Raw genomic sequence first — 6,000 nt, forward strand, 5'->3', positions numbered from 1 at the left:
TCACCTTAGAAGTAAGATTAAGGAAAAGTAAACCTACGTTCCTAGCATTTGTAGACTTGGAGAAAGCTTTTGACAATGTCGATGGGATACTCTCTTTCAAATTCTAAAGGTGGCAGGGGTAAAATACAGGGTGCGAAAGGCTACTTACAATTTTTTCAGAAACCATATGGCAGCTATAAGGGTCGAGGAGCGTGAAAGGGAAGCAGTGGTTGGGGAGGGAGTGAGACAGGGTTGTAGCCTCTCCCCAATATTATTAAATCTGTATACTGAGCAAGCAGTAAAGGAAACAAAAGAAAAATTCTGAGTAGGTATTAAAATCCATGGAGAAGAAATAAAAACCATGAGGTTCGCCGATGACATTGTAATTCAGTCATAGACAGCAAAGGGCTTGGAAGAGCAGTTGAACGGAATGAATAGTGTCTTGAAAGGAGGATATGAGATGAACATTAAAAGCAAATCGAGGATAATGGAATATAGTCGAATTAAGTCTGGTGATGCTGAGGGAATTAGATTAGGAAATGAGACACTTAAAGTAGTAAAGGAGTTTTGGTATTTGGGTAGCAAAATAACTGATGATGGTCGAAGTAGAGAGGATATAAAACATATACTAGCTATGACAAGGAAAGCGTGTCTGAAGAATAGAAATTTGTTAGCATAGAGTGTAGGTTTAAGTGTGAGGAAGGCGTTTCTAAAAGTATTTGTATGGAACGTAGCCGTGTATGGAAGTGAAATATGGACGATAGATAATTTGGACAAGAAGAGAATAGAAGCTTTCGAAATGTGGTGCTACAGAAGAATGCTCAAGATAAGATGGGTAGAGCACATAATTAATGAGGAAGTATTGAATAGAATTGGGGGAGACCAAGAGATGAATACACTAAGGAGATTCAGACGGATGTAGGTTGCAGTAGGTACTGGGAGATGAAGAAGCTTGCACAAGATAGAGTAGCATGGAGAGCTGCATCAAACCAATCTCAGTACTGAAGACCAAAACAACAACAGTGTCCAAGAATAAAGATAGTAATTACTGAAAAATGAAATAAATAAATATATGCAAACCAAATGTGAGACCAGCTCTAGAAAAGAACATCCATAGTCTCGCCGAGGGAGCAAAGAAACGAGACTAATTCACTCACATATGTTCATTTACCATGCGAGTTAATGGCAAATCCGTCCATCCCACAGTTGGGATATTCTGAGATATCATTTAGTTAGTGGTAAGGTGTTCGCACATTTCTATCATTGTTCTCCTTTCTTTTATCAGTCCCTCCTACAGTGATTTCATTATGTGACAAACATAACAGACGATTGTTTGCTTTGTAAGGAGCTTTTAACACTGATGAAGGAACGTTTTCAAGTGGGATGAGAGCATCAATCTCTGCATACGAAAACTTAAAGGTATTAGCTGAAGTTAGTTATACTACTAAACCTGTGCAGAACAGCTGGAAGAAAAAAAGAGTGTGGTGAAGAAATAAAACTCTTCTAGGATATTACTTTAACGTGAAACGCCATTTACAGCAGAACATGTTTGTCGAATGTAAGCAAGGTAAGTGTAATAAAGGGAAGAGAAACAGCACTACTTATTCTGTTACGTATTAGTTAAAGAAACACATAACGCAAATTGAAGATCTAAGTTTAGCACATTGATTTTTTATGGGTCCATGTAGAACCAAATTTTCTTGTTCTATATTATGAAGAGGATTCATGACAATATTACTTTTTCATTAGAATTGGTTTTTGGTTCTAACGTCTATAATTAGAATGACAATGGCAAATAACGAAATGGTCGTTCCAGAAATAGTCCTAGTGGTGCCATTTTGTATGAAGCTTTAATGTAAACCCTTTGGACGAGGTCTTATATTAACAGAGAATGAAACCACTGAAATTTGTTACAATCACGCACAATATATGTAATTAATCAACTATAGGTAACTCATTTTAGCTAAACATGAACTAACTGAGAGCCATTTTACCTATTTAACGTTAAACAGTTTTCACGGAGATAAAAGTTAACTTAAATTATTAAAGAAACCTTCTAGTTCATGAAGATGTGGATTAAGCGTGTCTCTTTCTTACGTCTAAGTGTCTGATTTTGGGTGTTTAAGTGGAAAAAGCATGATTCACTTGAAGCCGTTAAATTCAGGCGTATTGTTCCAAAATGGTAATTCATGAACATTTTCTTCTACTTCATCATCATCATCACATCTACATCTACATCCATACTCCGCAAGCCACCTGACGGTGTGTGGCGGAGGGCACCTTGAGTACCTCTACCGGTTCTCCCTTCTTTTCCAGTCTCGTATTGTTCGTGGAAAGAAAGATGGTCGGCATGCCTCTGTGTGGGCTCTAATCTCTCTGATTTTATCCTCGTGGTCTCTTCTCAAGATGTACGTAGGAGGGAGAAATATACTGCTTGGCTCCTCGGTGAGGGTATGTTCTCGAAATTTCAACAAAAGCCCGCACCGAGCTACTGAGCGTCTCTCTTGCAGAGTCTTCCACCGGAGTTTATCTGTCATCTCCGTAACGCTTTTGCGATTACTAAATGATGCGCTGCCCTCCGTTGGATCTTCTCTATCTCTTCTATCAACCTGACTGGAACCGATCCCAACACTGGTGAGCTGTATTCAAGCAGTGGGCGAACAATGCTACTGTAACCTACTTCCTTTGTTTCCGGATTGCATTTCCTTAGGATTCTTCCAGTGAATTTCAGTCTGGCATCTCCTTTACCGACGATTAATTTTATATCGTCATTCCATTTTAAATTGCTCCTAATGCCTACTCCCAGATAATTTATGGAATTAACTGCTTCCAGTTGCTGACCTGCTATATTGTAGCTAAATGACAAAGAAACTGGCTTTTTACTGATTCGCAGCACATTACACTTCTCTACATTAAGATTCAATTGCCATACCCTGCACGCCCGCATCTCGTGGTCGTGCGGAAGCGTTCTCGCTTCCCACACCCGGGTTCCTGGGTTCGATTCCCGGAGGGGTCAGGGATTTTCTCTGCCTCGTGATGGCTGGGTGTTGTGTGATGTCCTTAGGTTAGTCAGGTTTAAGTAGTTCTAAGTTCTAGGGAACTGATAACCTTAGATGTTAAGTCCCATAGTGCTCAGAGCCATTTGAACCATACCCTGCACCATGCGTCTATTCGTTGCCGATCCTCCTGCACTTCAGTACAACTTTCCGTTGTTACAACCTCTCGATATATTACAGCATCATCTGCAAAAAGCCTCAGTGAACTTCCGATGTTATCCACAAGCTAATTTATATAGGGTGTTACAAAAAGGTACGGCCAAACTTTCGGGAAACATTCCTCACATACAAAGAAAGGAAATATGTTATTTGGACATGTGTCCGAAGACGCTTTACTCTGCATCTTAGAGCTCATTTTATTACTTGTCTTTAAATCACATTAATCATGGGATGGAAACACACAGCAACAGAACGTACCAGCGTGACTTCAAACACTTTGTTATAGGAAATGTTCAAAATGTCCTCCGTTAGCGAGGATACATGCATCCACCCCCCGTGGCATGGAATCCCTGATGCGCTGATGCAGCCCTGGAGAATGGCGTATTGTGTCACAGGCGTCCACAATACGAGCACGAAGAGACTCTATATTAGGTACTGGTGTTGCGTAGAGAAGAGTTTTCAAATGCCCCCATAAATGAAAACCAAGAGGGTTGAGGTCAGGAGACCGTGGAAGCCATGGAATTGGCCCGCCTCTACCAATCCATCGGTCACCGAATCTGTTGTTGAGAATCGTACGAACACTTCGACTGAAATGTGCAGGAGCTTCATCGTTCATGAACCACATGTTGTGTCGTACTTGTAAAGGCACATGTTCTAGCAGCACAGGTAGAGTATCCCGTATGAAATCATGATAGCATGCTCCATTGAGCGTAGGTGGAAGAACTAAAATGAGCTCTAACATGGAAATTAAGCGTTTCCGGACAGATGTCAACATGACATCTTTTCTTTATTTGTGAGTGAGGAATGTTTCTTGAAAGTTTGGCCGTATCTTTTTGTAACACTTGTATAAATTGTGAATAGCAACGGTCCTACGACACTTCCCTGCGGCACGCCTGAAATCGCTCTTACTTCGGAAGACTTCTCTCCATTGAGAATGACATGCTCCGTTCTGTTATCTAGGAACTCTTCAATCCAACCCTACAATTGATCTGATAGTCCATATGCTCTTACTTTGTTCATTTAACGACTGTGGGGAACTAATAAACGCCTTGCGGAAGTCAAGAAACGCGGCATCTACCTGGGAACCCGTGTCTATGGCCCTCTAAGTATCGTGCACGAATAGCGCGAGCTGGGTTTCACACGATCGTCTTTTTCGAAACCCATCCTGATTCCTACAGAGTAGATTTCAAGTCTCCAGAAAAGTCAGTATACTCGAACATAATAATGGTTCCAAAATTCTATAACTGATCGACTTTAGAGATATAGGTCTATAGTTCTGTACATCTGTTCGACGTCCCCTCTATAAAACGGGGATGACCTGTGCCCTTCTCCAATCTTTTGGAACACTACGCTCTTCTAGAGACCTACGGTACACCGCTGCAAGAAGGGGCAAGTTACTTCGCGTACTCTGTGTAAAATCGAACTGGTATCCCATCAGGTCCAGCGGCCTTTCCTCTTCTGAGCGATTTTAATTGTTTTACTATCCCTCTGTCAGCTATTTCGATATCTACCATCTTGGCACTAGGATAGCGGTGTATGAAACGTAATTTGCTGTGATGAAACAGTTGCGTGTCAGGCGTACTGTCAGAATAATCAAGGGATGATTTCCAACATCTTTCTTGTCATTACGTATTTGAAAGCGTTCCTGATGACTGACAGTTCTTGGTCCTTGTTTATCCTAAGACAGCCAGCTTCTTTTTCTTTTTTTAATTTGACGGTATATTTTTACAGTCGCGAAGATGAGAACTAAATTTACACTGTGTAGTATCCCAGCTTCATCTTCTTGCATGTGCTTTCAGAGTACTTCTGTGTATTTTATGCCAGAATAATCTAAAGTAAGTTTATAAATACCTGTGATTTGGATACGATATCCTTATGTATTCGATATGAGGTGTTATTCCAGTACATTTGGAAAACCTCTGCAGTTCTGTTCGAGTTTAAGGGAATACCAAGTGCCATGAATGGGAATTGGGATTGAGGGAGGCTTGGTAGGGTAATCCGTGCAGTTGTGCGAGGCTACTTGTGGTGCAGTGGTTAGTGCAAGTGTCTAATAAGCAGGAGACCCGTGCTTGAATACTGGCCTTGGTAGTAATATCAACAAACAAACAAAAAAAAAATGGCGACTTAACTTCCGGGGTCATCAGTCGCCTAGAACTTAGAACTAATTAAACCTAACTAACCTAAGGACATCACACACAGCCATGCCCGAGGCAGGATTCGAACCTCCAACCGTAGCGGTCGCGCGGTTCCAGACTGTAGCGCCTAGAACCACACGGCCACTCCAGCCGGCAGTAATTTCCATTTGTCGCTTCAGTCTGCATGTAAACATCACAGATATTCGAGACTTGCAGAGGTCTATGAAACCATATGGTTTCATTTTTCACCCTTATGTATTATTTGTCATGTAGTCTATAGAGGAACTTTTTTTTTTTGGAGTAGTTCAGAACTTTCTAAATCGGTTTGTATTCATCTTTTCCTGGGTGCCTTTTTTTTTGGTTTATTTGTGTCTCTCTCCTCCATGTCTTTGTTTTTGTATCATTAATGTCATTCGCAGTCATAATATGTTTAGAATAAAAGAAGAGCTAACAGATAAATCTATTAGAAGACTTATTCCTAAACACAAATGCTTTATCAGACAATTATCACATGCCAAATTAAGAAACGTTACAAAGCATTCCTTCTAGGTGAAATGAAGTCTCTATTCTTGTGCTTATTTTTTTTACGTTTATATATCAGGTTTTGTGTAATTTTGTAGAACGAGGTGAATAAGCATTGTCCTAAATTTCGATAAATTCTTACGGTGCAT

Source organism: Schistocerca gregaria, chromosome 2, assembly GCF_023897955.1.
Source record: "Schistocerca gregaria isolate iqSchGreg1 chromosome 2, iqSchGreg1.2, whole genome shotgun sequence".
In the NCBI taxonomy this organism is placed as follows: Eukaryota; Metazoa; Arthropoda; class Insecta; order Orthoptera; family Acrididae; genus Schistocerca; species Schistocerca gregaria.